The sequence below is a fragment of the Helianthus annuus genome, chromosome 2, assembly GCF_002127325.2.
Source record: "Helianthus annuus cultivar XRQ/B chromosome 2, HanXRQr2.0-SUNRISE, whole genome shotgun sequence".
Lineage (NCBI taxonomy): Eukaryota > Viridiplantae > Streptophyta > Magnoliopsida > Asterales > Asteraceae > Helianthus > Helianthus annuus.
In genome coordinates, this window is record NC_035434.2 from 145,253,932 (window position 1) to 145,277,649 (window position 23,718).

General features: G+C 40.5%; 1 long non-coding RNA gene across 1 annotated transcript in view; it reads right to left on the reverse strand.

Annotated features, from left to right (window-relative positions):
• The window catches only part of LOC118487522, a 60,350-nt gene extending 37,245 nt beyond the window's left edge, over positions 1-23,105 (reverse strand). Inside the window, exon 1 of the long non-coding RNA XR_004881865.1 lies at positions 22,901-23,105. This is a non-coding gene — a long non-coding RNA (uncharacterized LOC118487522). The remainder of the gene's footprint in view (positions 1-22,900) is intronic.
• Positions 23,106-23,718: the final 613 nt, after the last annotated feature.

Consider the following 23,718-nt stretch of genomic DNA (forward strand, 5'->3'; position numbering starts at 1 on the left):
TCTCTTTGTCCCTCACAATGGACGCGGTCCGACTGAGATCGCAGAGGAACAAAGAGGCCGAAAAGAGGAAGCGTGAGGATGATACCTCGTGGAGGTCGGGAAAGAAGCACCGTGGGAACGGTGATGGCAAGAGAGGAACAGAGGCGAGAAAAGATGGGCAACAAACCGGAGAGAAGCTCGAATGCAAAAACTGCCAAAAATTCCACTTTGGGAAATGCATGTTTGGGCCAAACTCACAGTCCCAGTCAAAGACGCATGCTTGTGGACTGTGCAAGTCCAAAGACCACAAGACTGTGGACTGTAAGAAGATTAAAGACGCGACCTGCTACAACTGTAGTGAGAAGGGGCACATCAGGAGCAACTGCCCCAAGCTCGCCAAGAAGACCGAGGAAACCAAAAAGAATAACGCTAGAGTCTTCAAAATGGATGTGAAGGAAGCGTTGCAGGACGACAATGTAATAACAGGTACTTTCCTCGTGAATAATATATTTGCAAGAGTACTTTTCGATTCAGGCGCTGATAAATCCTTTGTAGACCAAAAATTTTGCAAATTGCTGAACATGCCTATCAAAACCCTAAATGTGAAATACGAAGTAGAGCTAGCAGACGGCACTGTAGAAACCGTCTCCACTATATTAGAGGGATGTATGATATCCATTAAGAACCATTATTTTCCTCTATCTCTGCTTCCCTTTAATCTAGCTGGTTTTGACATCGTTCTGGGCATGGACTGGTTATCACATAACCAGGCCCAGATCGTCTGCAATAGAAAACAAATTGTGCTAAAGACCTCGACTGGTGAATCGCTCACCATTCGAGGGGATACGCAGTATGGATTGCCCGAGAACGTATCTATGCTCAAAGCTTCAAGGTGTTTAAAAAGAGGTTGTGTCATCTACATGGCACAAGTGATTATTGAAGAGCCCAAATCAAGGATAGAAGACATTCCTGTCATTGTGGAGTATCCAGAAGTTTTCCCCGAAGATCTACCTGGGTTGCCACCAGATAGGCAGGTGGAATTCAGAATAGATATCATCCCTGGAGCAGCTCCCATTGCTAGAGCACCCTACAGGCTAGCACTAACTGAAATGAAGGAATTGAGGACCCAGCTGGATGAACTGTTAGCAAAAGGTTTCATCAAGCCTAGTTCGTCTCCCTGGGGAGCACCTGTCCTGTTTGTGAAGAAAAGGGACGGATCTATGCGTCTGTGCATCGATTATCGTGAACTCAATAAAGTCACGATAAAGAATAGATATCCATTGCCAAGGATCGACGATTTGTTTGATCAATTACAAGGGGCTAGCTATTTCTCAAAGATCGACTTGAGGTCGGGCTACCATCAGTTGAAGGTCAGAGATGAAGACGTACACAAAACAGCATTTAGGACTCGCTACGGTCACTCCGAGTTCCTAGTGATGCCTTTTGGGCTCACAAATGCACCGGCTGCGTTCATGGATCTCATGAATCGCGTCTGCAAGCCGTACTTGGACAAATTTGGCATCGTGTTCATCGACGACATTCTTATATATTCAAGGAATAAGGCCGACCATGAGAAACACCTACGATGTATTCTCGAATTGTTGCATCGTGAGAAACTCTATGCCAAATTCTCTAAATGTGAATTCTGGCTACGAGAAGTCCAATTTCTTGGACATGTCGTAAGCGAGCGTGGTATCCAGGTGGATCCCGCTAAGGTAGAGGCGGTCATGAATTGGCAAGAGCCAAAGACGCCCACAGAGATCCGTAGTTTCCTGGGATTGGCAGGATACTACAGAAGATTCATCGAGAATTTCTCAAGGATTGATGCGCCCTTAACTTCTCTAACCAAGAAGAAGGAAAAGTTTATTTGGGGCCCTAAGCAGCAAGAATCCTTTGATATTTTGAAACAAAGGCTGAGCAACGCTCCTGTGTTGACGCTACCGGAAGGTACGGAAGAGTTCGTAGTTTACTGCGACGCGTCACACACCGGGATGGGGTGTGTGCTCATGCAGAAGGGCAAAGTGATTGCCTATGCTTCAAGGCAGTTAAAGGTGCACGAAAAGAATTACACCACCCATGACTTGGAGCGGGGTGCAGTGGTATTCGCACTAAAACTGTGGAGGCATTACCTATATGGAATCAAGTTTGTGATCTATTCAGATCACAAAAGCCTTCAACATCTATTCAACCAGAAGGAGCTAAACATGAGGCAACGCCGTTGGATGGAGACCTTAAATGATTACGATTGTGAGATTAGATACCATCCCGGCAAGGCAAATGTAGTCGCCGATGCCCTGAGCCGGAAAGAAAGGATGAAACCCATCCGAATCAATGCTAGGAGAATGGAAGTAAAGAATAACTTGATTGAAAGGATATTAGCTGCACAGCGAGAGGCTGTGTTGGAAGCTAATTATCATAAGGAAAAGTTAGGAGTAACTGAGGAGCAGTTAACTCTTCACAAGGATGGGCTTTTGAGATTGAATGGGCGGATATGGGTTCCTATTTATGGAGGACTACGAGATGTTATCCTCCAGGAAGCCCATAGTTCCAAATATTCTGTCCATCCTGGAGCAGATAAGATGTATCAGGATTTAAAGGCAATTTATTGGTGGATAGGCTTGAAAAAGTCTGTAGCCGCCTATGTAGCCAAATGCTTAACTTGTGCGCAAGTCAAGGCTGAGCATCAAAAGCCATCTGGCTTGCTACAACAGCCTGAACTTCCTGAATGGAAATGGGAGTGTGTAACTATGGATTTTATCACCAAGTTACCAAAAACGAGCAAAGGAAACGACACAATATGGGTTATAGTCGATCGACTGACTAAGTCAGCTCATTTCTTACCCATCAAAGAGACCTATAGCTCCGATACATTGGCCCAGTTATACGTTGATAAGATTGTCGCTTTACATGGCATACATGTGTCTATTATCTCTGATCGAGATACTAGATACACGTCTCATTTCTGGAAGAGTTTCCAACAATCTTTGGGCACACGTTTGAACTTTAGTATAGCTTACCATCCTCAGACAGACGGACAGAGTGAGCGTACTATTCAAACGTTAGAAGACATGCTGCGAGCATGTGCTATCGATTTAGGTGGTAGTTGGGATAAGAACCTACCCCTAATCGAATTCTCCTACAACAATAGCTACCATACCAGCATAAAGAGAAATATCCACGTGGGAAGTTGAATCCACGATGAAAGAGAAATATCCCTATTTGTTTGAGTAAATCCCGGGTCGAGATTTATTTTAAGGGGGTGAGGATGTAACACCTCGAAATTTTGTGTCCAATAATGTATTGACACGTGTCTTGAGTTTACACGTGGCATTTAATATTTAATAAAGGACTAATGTTGACAAACCTTGAAAGTGTGTAAATTCGAGGGTTATAAATGTCAAACAAGGGTAAGTATACTGTATAGTAACCCTAAACGATGCTCGTACCTTCAAACGAATAAACCATGGATCGTACGGAAGTGAAACGCGGAAGAAAGTGAGAGATTACAAGTTGCGGGGGTTAACTGTGTCAACATGTTTAATTATACCTCTGAGTGACCCTTTGACGTACCCGAGACTTTGTAACAGTAAAATACGCTCACTAGAATATACAGTATAAATTCCGCGAAGTTCCGTTTTGAAACGAGAAAGTTATGATCAAATTCGTACGAGAAGGGTCAAAAGCGTCAACAATGAAAGTTAAGGTTTTTCGAATAATTAATAAAGATAACCGGGGACTTAACAGTACGGGTAAATAACACGAGGCCCTTAGTTGTAAATAATCAAGGGCCAAATCGCAAAGTTACCCCTTCAAACCCGAAAGGTCAGGTTATTAATTACCAAAGATTTCGTTACCAATTACAAGATTTTGATAATCATTACAAAAAGATTGAAAAAGATTTAAACACAACCTTTACGGACCGCAAGGGTCCTGCCTTACGGACCGTAAAGGGGTGAATGATTAAGTTTGTCTCCGCCACAGGCTTACGGACCGCAAGGCCCAAGCCATACGGTCCGTAAGCGATGCCCAGCGACAGAAAGTTGGTTGTTGGCTGTTTAAAGCGGTAAAACAATTAAGAATTGGTTTCCCAGAGGTATGGGCGTCCCCTACTCGACCCATAGCACCTTAGGACACCTGCCATTCATCCATACTCATTTGTGGTATGTGTTGTAATGATCTAGAGGCAAGTTGTGTACTATAAATAGACCCATTGTATGCATAAGTTCATCACACTTCAAAACACATTCTCTTGATCATTTCTGAAGCTCCCAAGTCTTCTTCTAGAATTCCAAATCGTGCTCAAGCTTCTGTAAGTTGTTTAGAACATTTATGGTTTAGTTTTGCTTAGTAAAATAGCTAAAAATCAAACCGTCGTAACCACGGTTTGACTTCGAGATTAGTCTACAATGGCTCAGTCATATCTCGAATCAAAAGTAGTTATGTGTTGGTATTTATGTGGGTAATAAACCTCTAAAAGGGTTCCCCCTGATCGCCACTCTAACTAGTTCAAATGTCGAGCCAAACGTATGCTTAAAAAGTCGACAGAAAGTTAGTTTTGCGATTCTTGCATAATCTGTAATATAGATGATATGAAACCTGTTTGAACACTCATAAAACATGATATTAAGTATATAAACTTGTCTAAACTCGTTTGATTCGGCCATTTGATATATTAACCTGGTTCGGAGCCGAATGTCGCAAAAGTTTGACTTTTGCTTTGACTTCAGTTCTGACCCGTTTTAGTGCAATGTAGATATGCCATAGGACTCTCTTAGGACCAGGTCACGTGATGGTATCACCCTCTGTGACCGGTTCGTTGTTTGTCCGAGTCTTTTATGCATTTCTGTTAATTACTTAAAAGTTGACCGTAACGCCCTTTTTTAAAATAAAACGAGTATTTCGGACACGTGAAGGGACCATAACCTTGCTTACTAAATTCTAAGCATGTCCCTAAGGTTTCACGCCAATCCGAGGTCTAGAATGGGAGTTATGCTAAATAGCGCATTTATAAGAAACTTTTGTAATAAACGGCGCAATTAGCATAACGCCTACCTAAACCAAGATTTTGTCACCAAAACTTTTACCCACTGTAGTAAAATAATATTTTGGGATTTTTAAAGATTTTTAATTAATTTTAACCTGCTCATAACCTGCGGTTATGGCTACGGTTCGGTAAATACCGAATATGCCCTTTTCGGCCAAAACTTGAGTTCTACAAGGTCTTTTGACCCGATTCCAGTTGCTACTGATTTTAAATAATAAATAAGATATTTTCGACTTATTAAACTGATCGGGAAACTCAGGTTTCCTGTAGAACTCAGAAATCCCTTTAAAAGTCTTTAAAATGACCGGAAAAACCCCTACGGGGCGTATAATGAACTAAAACTCGTTACGGGCATTATGGAAGGTATCCTACTGATACCACAACCTCTTTAAAGTATATTGACTTAGGAAAACAGTGTAGGACTCCTACGGTTACCCGTTGCGCCTATTGCGCGCACGGTTCGGCTTATGTAACTAGTTTACATAAATTAGCCGATACGGGTCAAACCATATCATTTTGACCCCAAGATTCAGAGTGTGAATATTAAACCCGTATAAAACAAGTCTCCGAACTTGTTGGGTCAGAATCACATTCCATTCTCGGTTTTCGCCTTTCACGCGATTAAACCGTATCTATCCCTCGAAACTAACCGGTCTAGGCTACGGCTAATATAAAGACCCGTTAGGATTCTAATAGGTTATTTTAAAACCTTCGTTCCAGAATAAGGAGCCCCAGTAAAAGATATCTGTGATTTAACTGATTAAGGACAATACTTGCAAAGGTAAATACTTTTAACTTATTTTCCCTTATACGGGCTTGGGTTACGGTATATAATATACCGCTTGATTGAGCATCAAATCTTCCATCGCTTAGGTGGTTAATTGAATAATTTGATCGGCTCATTTAAACAGTCTTGTTACTTAAAAGCCTTTGGGGGGTTAATGACCATGTCCCGGATATCCTTGGCATCATTCGAAGAAATGGCCACGACCTTGACAGTCGGGTGTAGGCGTACACCCGGTATGATGTCTATACTATTAAAAGACGTAGCCAATGGTTTACCCGCCTCCGTTTTACGCAAATGTGGTGTGTCTATTGATCTTTAACCCGGGCAGGATCCGGGCTACTGAACGCATAGAAGGAACATGTAATTCGTTCACAAGATTATAATTTTAAATAATTCTCCCAAGTTATAAAAGAATTTGTGCCTCGTGCATTCAAATCAATTTCAAAAGAGTCGGTTGAATGTATTTACCAGTGTAAACTGACGTATTTTCCCCAAAAAGATTAAGTGCAGGTACTACACGAAATCGGCTGGCAATAGCTCCTTAGCATCTTAAGAAGTCTCGCAAGCTTGATGTCTTATCTGTTGAACAACCTTTCTATTTATTTTTGATCCCTTCTGTGGATACTATTCAACTATATGTGATACACTCGATATTGCAATAAATGGTTGGATAATATTTATCTTTATGCTTCCGCTGTGCATTTATATATTGTGGTTTGACTATATTGTTGCCAACTACGTCACGGTAATCCCCCACCGGGCCCACCGGTGATACACGTGGAAATCGGGGTGTGACAGGTTGGTATCAGAGCCAACATTGAGTGAATTAAACACTATCCTAACGTGTTTAATCTCAGTGACACAATTGCACATACTTGAGTATAGACAAGAACATAAAATTCGAATTGTTATTCCAAGTTTGTCTTTTTCTTTTATTATTGTTATTTAAAGTTTTGAAAGCAGGAAATATGCCGCCAGTGATTTTCCGAGGAAGAGGAAGGGGAAGAAGAGGCAGAGGAGAGATCGTTACTCATCACGATCACGAAGCTGGACCTTCAAATACGCGAGCTCCTTCGACCACGAGGAGTGAAGAACCGCAAAGGCGAAGAGACCTTTATGAACCTGCGAGGCATTCCACCTCGCATAGCTCAACGCCATCATACCGGCACTCATTCGGGCCAAATTCCGAGAATGACCCCAACAACCCGCAACCCTCCTACATACCTCTACAGCGTTCAGTATCACACCGAAATTTTGACGACCCTACTCCATACTTCAGAGGTTAGTTTAATCCAGCTGACTACATCCAGGAACCTTCAGGCTTTGTTCCGTTAGGACCACAAGATCACTTCTCCGAAGATCATATGGACGAGGATACTGATCCGACAGAACCTGCTCGTGGTACGCCCACGCATCCAATAGAAATCTCTGATGGGTCATCCTTTCATGGTACACCCTATCAGGGACCAGATAGCTTCATGGCAATGTTTAATCAACACGAGTGGTACCACACGTCACAGACATCACAACAGTCGCAACATCCGCGAGATCCCTCCGAGGATCCACGTTTCGTGGCAGTTACGCCACCACCTCCGCCACCGGTACAGCCAGTAATGCCTGATCCGCCAAGGCGTAGGAGGACAAATGCCCGTATGTCCACACGAGGAGGAGGGGATTTCCACTTCAGCGCCCCTCGACACTCTAGTAGTAGCCACTACCCGCCACTACAAGAAGAAGGACCTTCAAGTCCTGTACAGGAGGCGAACTCCGCACCAGCTGCACCAACTTCGCCACCATTTGGGTATGACCACCCAATACCTGCTTACACGGGTCCAACGGCTTACAACCCGTTCGAACCGTCATCACAAGCACATTACAACTACAACTATGAGCGCGACCCATATGTGGTAGCGGCTAGGTATAATGCTCGCTATCCCGACGGAGCCCATGGAAACATGGGAGTACCGGACTACTCAGCCCATGGGTACCCAGCACCTCCCAGACCTCCAGTTCCGCAACAGGCGCCACAACCACGTTTCTCCCCTCCCGAACAAGAAGAAATACTCCACCGTTTGAGCCGTGTGGAAAGAGAATTCGAGAAAGAACGTAAGAGCCACCGAGGATTCCTCAAGGGCTTAGCAAACCTACTGAAGGGCAAGAAGAAGAAACGTGACCATTAGTCCTTATGTATGTTCTAATGTAATGGTTATTTTAAATAAGTCCCTATGTGGACGTTTACCGTATTTCAGTCCCTACGTGGACTTATCTTTTAGTCCCTGTGTGGACACTTATCTTGTATTAGTCCCTGCGTGGACTTGTCACTTGTTTTAAACCTCTATGTAGGTATGTACTATTTAAAAGTCCTGTTTAGGGCGGTGTGTAATCGTATTAAAATTATGGAATGTTATATTATGAATTTCATTTTGTTATTACTATATATGAAATAAATCAAAATCATTCCTTTTAATTTGATCTGCCTAAATAGAGAATCTTAAGAGTGAAACCTAGCCAGGTGTCTTTTAAGATCCGGCCAAGATGGTAAGACCTAATTAAAAGATTTTGATTCCCTGTTAACCTCTGTAAGCATGTTAACAATCATGACAGATGTGATTCGTTAAAGTCACACACGTCATTCTTATACAAGAATCCTTTAAAGGATTCCAAAACCCAAATTAGTGATATAATAAATCATGGGTTAAATCATCAATGAAGATGATCTCTTGTTAATCATCCATAAGCGATGTAGTGCCTACGGGTCAAACATATTGTCATAATGAGGCAAAGGACAGTGGTGGTTTAGGACTCCCTGTCAGAAGGAGTAAAAGGACTACGGTTCAAACCTTCATACCTAGATTCTCCAAAATCTCGGCTAAATATTATAATTAAGTCCTCGAGACTAGGCTTTTATGTCGCTAGCAATATTAATTGTGATTAGAATAAGTATGTTCAAATCCTAAATATAAAGTGAGTAACAAATTAACCGGATATGGTCTTCGTTACCATGGTTAATGAATTGCCATAAAAGACAATTCAATGATAAACTCCTAAATAGAATTTTCATTATCTTCTGCAGTAGATACAAGCTACTATGGCGAATCCTAATGAAGGAAGTAGTCATACCAATGAAGATGATTATGATAATGCCCAAATAAATCTAACGGGCGCTCAACTCAAGGCTCTTGTCGACAACGCTGTGCAAGCGGCTCTAGATCGACAATATACAGAATCTCGAAGCAGAACAGTTTCCAAACCACCATCAAAGCCAAAGACACACTCAAAAACCCACAGCAAACCACTATCCAAACCCAAGAAGGACGACGATAACCACTCGTCCAAGCCCAAAAAGGACGACGACAATCACTCGTCGAATGAAAATAGTGTTCGTCGCGAAAGTGAGTATACTGATGCTTCCCGTGCCAGGGGCTGCACATACAAGTACTTTGTATCTTGTAAACCCCGAGACTTTACGGGGGAGAAGGGTGCCATCGAATGTATGACATGGTTGGATGAGATGGACACAGTGGTGGACATCAGTGGCTGCGCGGAAAGGGATGTAGTGAAGTTTGTGTCGCAGTCGTTTAAGGGCGAGGCCCTAGCTTGGTGGAGGGCGCTGGTTCAGGCCTCGGGAAAAGCTGTGCTTTACAGCATGACGTGGGAGGAATTCGTTTCTCTCATCAAAGAAAATTACTGCCCTCAGCATGAGGTGGAGAAGATAGAGTCCGATTTTGTGTCATTGGTGATGACAAATCTGGACTGCCAGGCCTACTTGACGAGCTTCAATACGATGTCTCGCTTGGTTCCTTATCTAGTCACCCCGGAACCAAGGAGGATTGCTCGTTTTATCGGGGGTTAGAACCCGCGATAAAGGCTAGTGTGAAGGCCTCTCGACCAACGACCTTCAGGTCTGTGACTGACCTCTCTTTGTCCCTCACAATGGACGCGGTCCGACTGAGATCGCAGAGGAACAAAGAGGCCGAAAAGAGGAAGCGTGAGGATGATACCTCGCGGAGGTCGGGAAAGAAGCGCCGTGGGAACGGTGATGGCAAGAGAGGAACAGAGGCGAGAAAAGATGGGCAACAAACCGGAGAGAAGCCCAAATGCAAAAACTGCCAAAAATTCCACTTTGGGAAATGCAGGTTTGGGCCAAACTCACAGTCCCAGTCAAAGACGTATGCTTGTGGACTGTGCAAGTCCAAAGACCACAAGACTGTGGACTGTAAGAAGATTAAAGACGCGACCTGCTACAACTGTAGTGAGAAGGGGCATATCAGGAGCAACTGCCCCAAGCTCGCCAAGAAGACCGAGGAAACCAAAAAGAATAACGCTAGAGTCATCAAAATGGATGTGAAGGAAGCGTTCAGGACGACAATGTAATAACAGGTACTTTCCTCGTGAATAATATATTTGCAAGAGTACTTTTCGATTCAGGCGCTGATAAATCCTTTGTAGACCAAAAATTTTGCAAATTGCTGAACATGCCTATCAAAACCCTAAATGTGAAATACGAAGTAGAGCTAGCAGACGGCACTGTAGAAACCGTCTCCACTATATTAGAGGGATGTATGATATCCATTAAGAACCATTCTTTTCCTCTATCTCTGCTTCCCTTTAATCTAGCTGGTTTTGACATCGTTCTGGGCATGGACTGGTTATCACATAACCAGGCCCAGATCGTCTGCAATAGAAAACAAATTGTGCTAAAGACCTCGACTGGTGAATCGCTCACCATTCGAGGGGATACGCAGTATGGATTGCCCGAGAACGTATCTATGCTCAAAGCTTCAAGGTGTTTAAAAAGAGGCTGTGTCATCTACATGGCACAAGTGATTATTGAAGAGCCCAAATCAAGGATAGAAGACATTCCTGTCATTGCGGAGTATCCAGAAGTTTTCCCCGAAGATCTACCTGGGTTGCCACCAGATAGGCAGGTGGAATTCAGAATAGATATCATCCCTGGAGCAGCTCCCATTGCTAGAGCACCCTACAGGCTAGCACCAACTGAAATGAAGGAATTGAGGACCCAGCTGGATGAACTGTTAGCAAAAGGTTTCATCAAGCCTAGTTCGTCTCCCTGGGGAGCACCTGTCCTGTTTGTGAAGAAAAGGGACGGATCGATGCGTCTGTGCATCGATTATCGTGAACTCAATAAAGTCACGATAAAGAATAGATATCCATTGCCAAGGATCGACGATTTGTTTGATCAATTATAAGGGGCGAGCTATTTCTCAAAGATCGACTTGAGGTCGGGCTACCATCAGTTGAAGGTCAGAGATGAAGACGTACACAAAACAGCATTTAGGACTCGCTACGGTCACTACGAGTTCCTAGTGATGCCTTTTGGGCTCACAAATGCACCGGCTGCGTTCATAGATCTCATGAATCGCGTCTGCAAGCCGTACTTGGACAAATTTGGCATCGTGTTCATCGACGACATTCTTATATATTCAAGGAATAAGGCCGACAATGAGAAACACCTACGATGTATTCTCAAATTGTTGCATTGTGAGAAACTCTATGCCAAATTCTCTAAATGTGAATTCTGGCTACGAGAAGTCCAATTTCTTGGACATGTCGTAAGCGAGCGTGGTATCCAGGTGGATCCCGCTAAGGTAGAGGCGGTCATGAATTGGCAAGAGCCAAAGACACCCACAGAGATCCGTAGTTTCCTGGGATTGGCAGGATACTACAGAAGATTCATCGAGAATTTCTCAAGGATTGCTGCGCCCTTAACTTCTCTAACCAAGAAGAAGGAAAGGTTTATTTGGGGCCCTAAGCAGCAAGAATCCTTTGATATTTTGAAACAAAGGCTGAGCAACGCTCCTGTGTTGACGCTACCGGAAGGTACGGAAGAGTTCGTAGTTTACTGCGACGCGTCACACACCGGCATGGGGTGTGTGCTCATGCAGAAGGGCAAAGTGATTGCATATGCTTCAAGGCAGTTAAAGGTGCATGAAAAGAATTACACCACCCATGACTTGGAGCTGGGTGCCGTGGTATTCGCACTAAAACTGTGGAAGCATTACCTATATGGAATCAAGTTTGTGATCTATTCAGATCACAAAAGCCTTCAACATCTATTCAACCAGAAGGAGCTAAACATGAGGCAACGTCGTTGGATGGAGACCTTAAATGATTACGATTGTGAGATTAGATACCATCCCGGCAAGGCAAATGTAGTCGCCGATGCCCTGAGCCGGAAAGAAAGGATGAAACCCATTCGAATCAATGCTAGGAGAATGGAAGTAAAGAATAACTTGATTGAAAGGATATTAGCTGCACAGCGAGAGGCTGTGTTGGAAGCTAATTATCATAAGGAAAAGTTAGGAGTAACTGAGGAGGAGTTAACTCTTCACAAGGATGGGCTTTTGAGATTGAATGGGCGGATATGGGTTACTATTTATGGAGGACTACGAGATGTTATCCTCCAGGAAGCCCATAGTTCCAAATATTCTGTCCATCCTGGAGCAGATAAGATGTATCAGGATTTAAAGGCAATTTATTGGTGGATAGGCTTGAAAAAGTCTGTAGCCGCCTATGTAGCCAAATGCTTAACTTGTGCGCAAGTCAAGGCTGAGCATCAAAAGCCATCTGGCTTGCTACAACAGCCTGAACTTCCTGAATGGAAATGGGAGTGTGTAACTATGGATTTTATCACCAAGTTACCAAAAACGAGCAAAGGAAACGACACAATATGGGTTATAGTCGATCGACTGACTAAGTCAGCTCATTTCTTACCCATCAAAGAGACCAATAGCTCCGATACATTGGCCCAGTTATACGTTGATAAGATTGTCGCTTTACATGGCATACCTGTGTCTATTATCTCATTTCTGGAAGAGTTTCCAACAATCTTTGGGCACACGTTTGAACTTTAGTACAGCTTACCATCCTCAGACAGACGGACAGAGTGAACGTACTATTCAAACGTTAGAAGACATGCTGCGAGCATGTGCTATCGATTTAGGTGGTAGTTGGGATAAGAACCTACCCCTAATCGAATTCTCCTACAACAATAGCTACCATACCAGCATAAAGAGAAATATCCACGTGGGAAGTTGAATCCACAATGAAAGAGAAATATCCCTATTTGTTTGAGTAAATCTCGGGTCGAGATTTATTTTAAGGGGGTGAGGATGTAACACCTCGAAATTTTGTGTCCAATAATGTATTGACACGTGTCTTGAGTTTACACGTGGCATTTAATATTTAATAAAGGACTAATGTTGACAAACCTTGAAAGTGTGTAAATTCGAGGGTTATAAATGTCAAACAAGGGTAAGTATACTGTACAGTAACCCTAAACGATGCTCGTACCTTCAAACGAATAAACCATGGATCGTACGGAAGCGAAACGCGGAAGAAAGTGAGAGATTACAAGTTGCGGGGGTTAACTGTGTCAACATGTTTAATTATACCTCTGAGTGACCCTTTGACGTACCCGAGACTTTGTAACAGTAAAATACGCTCACTAGAAAGTTATGTTTTTGAAACGAGAAAGTTATGATCAAATTCGTACGAGAAGGGTCAAAAGCGTCAACAATGAAAGTTAAGGTTTTTCGAATAATTAATAAAGATAACCGGGGACTTAACAGTACGGGTAAATAACACGAGGCCCTTAGTTGTAAATAATCAAGGGCCAAATCGCAAAGTTACCCCTTCAAACCCGAAAGGTCAGGTTATTAATTACCAAAGATTTCGTTACCAATTACAAGATTTTGATAATCATTACAAAAAGATTGAAAAAGATTTAAACACAACCTTTACGGACCGCAAGGGTCGTGCCTTACGGACCGTAAAGGGGTGAATGATTAAGTTTGTCTCCGCCACAGGCTTACGGACCGCAAGGCCCAAGCCATACAGTCCGTAAGCGATGCCCAGCGACAGAAAGTTGGCTGTTGGCTGTTTAAAGCGGTAAAACAATTAAGAATGGGTTTCCCAGAGGTATGGGCGTCCCCTACTCGACCCATAGCACCTTAGGACACCTGCCATTCATCCATACTCATTTGTGGTATGTGTTGTAATGATCTAGAGGCAAGTTGTGTACTATAAATAGACCCATTGTATGCATAAGTTCATCACACTTCAAAACACATTCTCTTGATCATTTCTGAAGCTCCCAAGTCTTCTTCTAGCATTCCAAATCGTGCTCAAGCTTCTGTAAGTTGTTTAGAACATTTATGGTTTAGTTTTGCTTAGTAAAATAGCTAAAAATCAAACCGTCGTAACCACGGTTTGACTTCGAGATTAGTCTACAATGGCTCAGTCATATCTCGAATCAAAAGTAGTTATGTGTTGGTATTTATGTGGGTAATAAACCTCTAAAAGGGTTCCCCCTGATCGCCACTCTAACTAGTTCAAATGTCGAGTCAAACGTATGCTTAAAAAGTCAACAGAAAGTCAGTTTTGCGATTCTTGCATAATCTGTAATATAGATGATATGAAACCTGTTTAAACACTCATAAAACATGATATTAAGTATATAAACTTGTCTAAACTCGTTTGATTCGGCCATTTGATATATTAACCCGGTTCGGAGCCGAATGTCGCAAAAGTTTGACTTTTGCTTTGACTTCAGTTCTGACCCGTTTTAGTGCAATGTAGATATGCCATAGGACTCTCTTAGTACCAGGTCACGTGATGGTATCACCCTCTGTGACCGGTTCGTTGTTTGTCCGAGTCTTTTATGCATTTCCGTTAATTACTTAAAAGTTGACTTTAACGCCCTTTTTAAAATAAAACGAGTATTTCGGACACGTGAAGGGACCATAACCTTGCTTACTAAATTCTAAGCATGTCCCTAAGGTTTCACGTCAATCCGAGGTCTAGAATGGGAGTTATGCTAAATAGCGCAATTATAAGAAACTTTTGTAATAAACGGCGCAACTAGCATAACGCCTACCTAAACCAAGATTTCGTCACCAAAACTTTTACCCACTGTAGTAAAATAATATTTTGGGATTTTTAAAGATTTTTAATTAATTTTAACCTGCTCATAACCTGCGGTTATGGCTACGGTTCGGTAAATACCGAATATGCCCTTTTCGGCCAAAACTTGAGTTCTACAAGGTCTTTTGACCCGATTCCAGTTGCTACTGATTTTAAATAATAAATAAGATATTTTCAACTTATTAAACTGATCGGGAAACTCAGGTTTCCTGTAGAACTCAGAAATCCCTTTAAAAGTCTTTAAAATGACCGGAAAACCCCTACGGGGCGTATAATGAACTAAAACTCGTTACGGGCATTATGGAAGGTATCCTACTGATACCACAACCTCTTTAAAGTATATTGACTTAGGAAAACAGTGTAGGACTCCTACGGTTACCCGTTGCGCCTATTGCGCGCACGGTTCGGCTTATGTAACTAGTTTACATAAATTAGCCGATACGGGTCAAACCATATCATTTTGACCCCAAGATTCAGAGTGTGAATATTAAACCCGTATAAAACAAGTCTCCGAACTTGTTGGGTCAGAATCACATTCCATTCTCGGTTTTCGCCTTTCACGCGATTAAACCGTATCTATCCCTCGAAACTAACCGGTCTAGGCTACGGCTAATATAAAGACCCGTTAGGATTCTAATAGGTTATTTTAAAACCTTCGTTCCAGAATAAGGAGCCCCAGTAAAAGATATCTGTGATTTAACTGATTAAGGACAATACTTGCAAAGGTAAATACTTTTAACTTATTTTCCCTTATACGGGCTTGGGTTACGGTATATAATATACCGCTTGATTGAGCATCAAATCTTCCATCGCTTAGGTGGTTAATTGAATAATTTGATCGGCTCATTTAAACAGTCTTGTTACTTAAAAGCCTTTGGGGGGGTTAATGACCATGTCCCGGATATCCTTGGCATCAATCGAAGAAATGGCCACGACCTTGACAGTCGGGTGTAGGCGTACACCCGGTATGATGTCTATACTATTAAAAGACGTAGCAGATGGTTTACCCGCCTCGGTTTTACGCAAATGTGGTGTGTCTATTGATCTTTAACCCGGACAGGATCCGGGCTACTGAACGCATAGAAGGAACATGTAATTCGTTCACAAGATTATAATTTTAAATAATTCTCCCAAGTTATAAAAGAATTTGTGCCTCGTGCATTCAAATCAATTTCAAAAGAGTCGGTTGAATGTATTTACCAGTGTAAACTGACGTATTTTCCCCAAAAAGATTAAGTGCAGGTACTACACGAAATCGGCTGGCAATAGCTCCTTAGCATCTTAAGAAGTCTCGCAAGCTTGATGTCTTATCTGTTGAACAACCTTTCTATTTATTTTTGATCCCTCCTGTGGATACTATTCAACTATATGTGATACACTCGATATTGCAATAAATGGTTGGATAATATTTATCTTTATGCTTCCGCTGTACATTTATATATTGTGGTTTGACTATATTGTTGCCAACTACGTCACGGTAATCCCCCACCGGGCCCACCGGTGATACACATGGAAATCGGGGTGTGACAGCTGGGTGGGCACGGCCAGTGCCACCTTCTCTGCAGAAATTTTTTTAACATTAGACATGTGGGTACGGGGGCGTGCCTAGTTGGTATGGCCCCATGCTGCAGACTCTGATTTGGATTCTATAGTGAATTTAAATTTGTGGACAAACTCAAACCATTATTTGTTCATTTTTATCAAAAATTAAAACTAATTTGGATTTTAACATTTGAAAACCACGGGTTGAATAAATGTAATTTTATATATTAAATAATAAAAATTATATCTTTATGAGCCTCGTATATTGTACGGGTTAAATAAATGTAATTTTATATATCAAATAATAAAAAATAGTTATATCTTTAAAAACCATGTGTATTACACAAATTAAATAAATGTAATTTTGTATACTAAATACTAAAAACTTCGTATCTTTAAAAAACTCGTGTATAATCAGGTTGAATAAATCTACCAAATAATAAAAATATTACATCCTTAAAAACCCCGCATGTTACACTTGTTGAATAGATCTAAAAAAGAGTTATATTTTTAAAAACCATGCGTATTACACATATTAAATAAATGTATTTTTGTATATTAAATACTAAAAACGTCGTATCTTTAAAAAACCCATGTATAGTCGGGTTGAAAAATCTACCAAAAAAAATTGTCTGCTTAAAAACCCCGTGTATTACACGTGTTGAATAAATCTAATTTTACATAGCAAATGATAAAAAGTTATATCTTTAAAAACTTCGTATATTACACGTGTTATATAAATGTAACTTTGTATAGTAAATAATAAAAAGTTATATTTTTAAAAATCCCGCGTTTTACACGAGTTGAATAAATATAATTTTGTATTCCAATTAATAAAAAAGTTATATTTTTAATAAATTAGGATAACATATAATATTAATTTGTTATTTATATATTTAATATAAGATAAGTAGGAAAGAGAGGTATTTGTTTTAAAAATATTAAATTAACAATTTAGATTTGAGGATAATATTTAATTAAAGTATGTTAAGATTTAATATTAGTTTATTATTTATTTATTTAGTTAATATAAGATAAATATAGATTTGAGGATATATTCTATGAATGACACGTGTCCAAAACTTGGTTTCTTTTATTATAGTAGATAGATTAAGTTACCAATTTCAGTGACAAACTAATATAAACACAAACAAATCATTCAATAATCGGATACCATAATTGTTTCACATAAATATTTGAATCAAGGCAGGCATATAAACCATAGTATTGTAATTATATTTATCTAGTTAGACATGATAGCTAAATCAATTACCAAAGAAAACAAAAATACTAAAAACTTACGAACAAAACCAAAGAATTAATCGTTAAAAATTATCTAAGGGTCTGTTTGGCATGGGGTAATGGAATTGACAGGGGAATGGAATGGATGAGGTAATGGAATAGATGAGATAATGGAATTGATCATTACCATTCCATGTGTTGTTTGGTTACCATGTGAGAATGGAATGAACCATTACCTTTTGTTGTTTGGTATGTGAGAAAAAACGAAGGAATAAAATCGGATGGCGGTGCTCAATGATGGGCGACGATGGTGGGTGGTGACAGGTGGCAGTTGTAGCGACGGCGATGGTGGTGGGTGGAGACGGCGGCGAGTGGAGACGGCAACGGGTGTTGATAGCGGTGGTGGTGGTGGGTGACGGCGGTGGTCAGAGGTGGTAGCGGTGGCAACGGTGGTGGTAGTGGTGGTGGCGGTGGGTGGTGGTGGTTGATAGCGATGGCGGAGGTGGGTGGCGGCGATGATCGAAGGTGGGTGGTGGCGGTGATCGGAGGTGGCAACGACGATGGTGGATGGCGGCGACGGCGGTGGCGGTGATGGAGGTGGGTGGCGACAACAACGGTGGCGGGTGGCGCGAATGTGGGTGACGGCAGCGGATGACAATGGTGGTCGGTGGTGGCAACGGTAGTGGGTTGTGGTGTTGTTAATGAAGGGTGAAGAGGGAATGAAATGGAAAAAAAAACAGGGGGGAGGGATGGAATGATTTTGAGGGAATGGAATGCATTTTGGAATGGACGATTCCATTCCATCGACCAACCAAACACTCTTTTCTCCATTCCTTCTCAATGGTCCATTTCATTCCACCTCTCATTACTGCATACCAAATGCTACCTAACTGTTTTCTTGCTCTCCTCCTTCGAATTTTTATACCCCAAAAATTCCATATACCGAAATGCCGAATTTCTTTTTGTTTTCTGGCAGGCCTAAAGCCCAAATAGCAGCCCATTAGTTTTTTCTTTTGTTCTAGTCCATCGGACGTGAGTCCAATTCCATATTTTCTTTATTATGATGACAAGTTAGCAGCATAACATGTTATTTCAACTTAACGAGTGCTACCCTATGAAAACCCAGCAAGGTCGTTTTCCCTTGACTTTCACAAGCATAGCATATGTATAAATGTTTGGCAACAATCAGACTCAACTTAACAAGTCATGGATCTATAAAACTTCCTAAACGCACCAAGGATCTATAAAACTGCTAACTAATAAACACTTTGTTTGCAAAACAATAATGGTAAGTAATGGTTAATATCAGATTTGTTTGAGTTCGTTGGTTTCAACTTACAGTTTTAAATCCAAATTGATGTAAATATGTGAAACTGAATACTGGAATGCCTAATCGACCAAAATAAATATGTGAAAATTACAGTCACGTTTGAAGCTTCCGAAATGATATACAATTAAGTTTGACTTGTGTGAACATATGAATAGAATTTGTCTATGACTTTGTAGCGAATCCTTTTACATATGTATTTTGGTCTTGACCTGCTCAAAGGAAAAGAAATAATTTTGAGGCTGCTTTTTTATAGATATTTGAAGAAGTGATGGCAGACAATGATATTAAAACCCTCGTGACACAAAGAGTCGGAGAGGAGGAGGAAATTTGTAATTTAGGTTTGAAGAAGATTATTGAGAAAGGTAATGGTTTGGAGAATCCTCAATGCGGAGATTTGGTGGACGGTAAAATAGTTAGCTTTCAATTTGTATTTTGTATTGTTTTAGGGTCAGCTTAGATCATATGATTTTGATTTGAGTTATTGGCAGTTCATTATACTGGATTTAAGCTTGATGGAACTCCAGTTTGGTCTAGTCGTAAGACGGGAAAGCCACTTAAGCTCACTATCAGTCAAGGTGAGATACTTCTTATTTACTGTGCTAATTGCTTCTTATTTTTCATTGTTAAGTTTACTTTTGAGTTGAACACAAAGCTATAGTGTTGCTGCTGCCCTGATGTTGCTTTTGGTGATGTACAAACTGCCATTTGTCTCATACGTTAGGTCGTTACTTTTGCGTGGCTGACCCGTCTCCGAACCGAATAGGGATACGATAATCTAAACAATGGAATTTATGTCACTGTCTTCTGGCTTTTATATTCAATTTCTACCTCCTCCTTTTGAGTTTCTTATTTGGTTGAATTTCTGTCTTTATAAAATTTCGCTTCATTAAAGACCGGGTCACGAGACCTGTACACTTTCTTGGCATGTGCGTCCCAAAGTCTATAACCCACTTGGTTTAAAAAAGCGAGAGGCGCACAAAAGCGACGGGCAAAATGTGTTAGGGAGCCCAACATTAAGCTACATGCTTCTCGCTCTTTCATTTATCATCTTGTTCATCCGCTCGGCTACTCCATTTTTTGAGGAATTACCCTAACATTATACAATGTCCATGTGATTCCCGAAGATGTCTTCAAATCGATGTCCCCTATACCAGTGATGTCTAAAGTCTTATCATCTGCTAGCGGAACTTTACCAAAGTTTCCTGTTTTGAGATTCGTCATCTTCTTAGTGCTATAAAGCAACACAGGCCTATTTAAAAAATGTCATGTAAAAAGACCCCTAAAAACTTAAATACTTAATTTGGCAGCAATATATAACACTTTGTATCAACATTGTGAACAGCTCAAAGCAAGTTCAAAGATATTCCATCAACTAACATAGCAACCTAAACAAACTATTTTCATAAACAGCTACATCATCTTGTACTTTTTAGATCTTTTGACCTTTCAAGTTTCCTGATCAGCATAAACTTACCCCCACCGTCATTCAGCTACATTCTTATGTTGTCAAATGCGCAAAGGCCTCGCCCGGAGCCTAGTCGCAAGGCGCAAAAAAAGCGAGGCGCATAGTATGAAAATACCATTTTAAGGGTTTTACTGTTTTAGGCATGTTTAGGGTGATACTACACTTGTTCAAACAGGTTTAGACGGAATTAAGGCACATTCCCTATGTTTCGTGTGCTTTTGACAACATCATTATATTCAAATCCAAACTGAATGTAGCAGAAGAAGTATAAGGGTTTATAACAGATAAACTTACCAAAATGTGAACAAATAGAAATGGCGTTAGGTTGAATGTAACAGAAGAAGAAGTATTAGGGTTTGTACCAGAAACACTTACCAAAATATGAACAAATGCCGTTGAATTCGCGAATTGGGGAAGCTTTCCATCAAATCAAATAAGTTGGGGAACTAAGAGAGTGAGATGGGGCAAGAGAAATAAGTTGGGGAACTAAGAGAGAGAGTGTGAGATGGGGAAAGAAAAGGAATCAAAGGCCGGATTATATGGTGATGAAGCGAGAACGGTGGCGTATGGTATCAGCGGAAGATCGGGGATCCTTGCATGTATGGTCGTTTTCACGGTACCGTAGGGTAGAAGAAAACACGTACAATGACTTTTCTTACCCCTCCACCAATCAAAATTTACCAAAAATAAATCAAAATACCATATAGTATATGTTCGGTTGATAAAGGTGTGGGGTGGTACCATTAGAAGTCCCGAATCGGTACCGTACCCTATATGTTCAGTTATGGTACCGGTATTTGATCGGGAATTTCTCATCCGTAATCAATTCCATCTCGAGTTTATATATATATAACTTTTTTTATTTATTTCTAATTATTTTCTTTATTTTATTTCTTCGCTTCTTTATGGCACGAATAATCCTAGGATACTGAAATTCACTGTCATTCGACTCTTTTTCTGCTAACATAATATTGAAATGACACAATTCGACAACAAATACACAAAACCGATAATATATGGAAATTGATAGCATATACACAAAATTGAGTTTAAAGTTTGAGTGGAGTTGGAGTTGGACATTGCGCTTCTAATTTTATGACCTAAACTGATCCACCGTGTCTTTTGGATTATAGCTAAGAAACTAATATTAATATTATCTACATAGAATAAGGTTTTCGCAATAAATTGATTTATATCTCATATCAGAAGATACTATCTATCCATGAAGTAGTTTTGAAGCGGGTGAGTCTAAGTGTATAAACAAACATCTATGAATCTCGACCACAACTCTATCTATTTTCATCACATGAAAATCCATCTAACTAATTTATAATAGTCTTATATTAAAAACATTCATCGACTATGGACATTAAGAGTAAGAACTCCTTTACTCATGTACTAATATTGACACAATAAACATTAATGTTCTAGAGCATAACCTTTATCAACTACACAGATATAAGGGGGGACGGAGTCATATCGGGGAGTGGATGCGGGGACTTGGGTTGCCGCATAGGGAACCATTGCCACCCCTTCGGTGACATCTCTTCGGTGAATGGTGAGGGACTTGATCGGTGAGTATTCACCGAGTGTTTGAAGAGGGGAGAGGTGGGAGGGTGAGGGAATTAATGGTGGGTCCCAACTCCTTCCAACCAATCACAAATTTAGCTTCGTTTTTTTTTAAATTGTTTACCACTCTCCATGTGTTTGATCATTGCCAGTGATTGAGTGCAAAATGAAGAGTGAAGTGGGGACTTGACATGACATTATATTATTGGCTAGAAAATTGTTTAGACACTCCCCCTTGGGTGACCACTCCCTCCACCTTAATCCCAATGAGGTAGTGGTGGAGTGGTTAAGGAAAGACTTGGTGTTTCTTGTGACTCAGATTTGACTCTCACTCTCCCCATTATTTTCTGCGGCATCCAGGTGAGGGGCGGATACGGGTGGCGCCGGTTCATCTTGGATGGGAGGCGGGGTTTTACCGATTATTTCACTGTCGTGCCTTCGGGCGGGTGGAGGTCGGGTTTCCGCGCATCTAGGAGAGCGAAGGTGCAGGCGGCGGTCGAGTAGTCGACCTTGGCTACAGTGCCCGGTGTCACAGTGGTTAACACGTCGTTCCTTGCCGTTCAAAAAAAAACTACACAAATATAATGTTATTGTTCGTTTTACCCAAATACTCCATTCGTGATTAGACAACTTGTTCTATTCCATTCGTGATCAAACAACCTGTTCTATTATTACACATAATTACTTTCTTGCAAATCGATAGCGGGCGTTTTGCTCCCAATAAGCATATATAATATGTAATATCTTATCTCTTATATCAATCAATATTGTCCGCTTTACCCGATAGGAGCTAACAAATTTATTTTTGGTTACCCGAGTAGAAATGCCCACTCGAGCACACTTAAATGTGGACTCATCAACAACCATTGGGTCCAAAATGTGTATATTTAAGATAATAAAACAGTGATCTAATATTCACATTCCTCTGCTACAACAGTCAAGTCGTAGTACAATATTCTACCAATTTTAGGGTTTAAAATCGAGATGAAAATATACCTTAAGATTGCCGCTGAACGCCTGAGCTGCTCCTGACATTTTCCGGCAGTAGATCTCCGATCATTCACCGGTAACACAGGTAATCGATAGGTATCGGAGAAAGCTTTGTGAAACGTTAACCCTCTAAAACCCTAGAAATCCCTAATCGCGTGTGTTTTCTCTGTTGTTTCACCGTTCCCAATTAAATGGGCTGGGCCGGTTGCATTAAAATGGGCCTCGGTTAGATTATTTATTTCAAAAAAAGTAGTTTTAAAAAATATCAAAAAGAAATATACACTGAAAAAGATGGAGATACGAGTAATCGATCCCCGTACCTGTGCAGAGCGCTCTACCATCTGAGATACATCCCCTTAGAGCATTCGGGGAAGTTCAAATGAAAACACTAGTTATTGTGAAAACTCGAAAACTAATTAAAAAAAGCCAAAAAAACATACAAAAAAAAAAATTTAATTTTTTTTTTTTTTTTGCAATCCAAATTTCGCAGGTTTTTTAATATAAAAAAAAATTCAAAAAAAAAAATTGTGTAGTGCACATGTGTAATACTGCACATATGTATGTGTACTACACATGTGTATTATTACATATGTGCACTACACAAAATTTATTTTTTTTTTTTGAAAAAAAGTTTTTTTTATATATAAAAACTAGCGATTTTTATAAAAAAAATTGAAAAAAAAAATTTTGTGTGTTTTTTAGGCTTTTTTTAGTTAGTTTTCGAGTTTTCACAATAAAAGTGGTTTTCATTTGAACCATCCCCTAGAGCATTCACATCCAACCCACATCATATTTTCACCCTAAATTACACTAAAAAAACACTA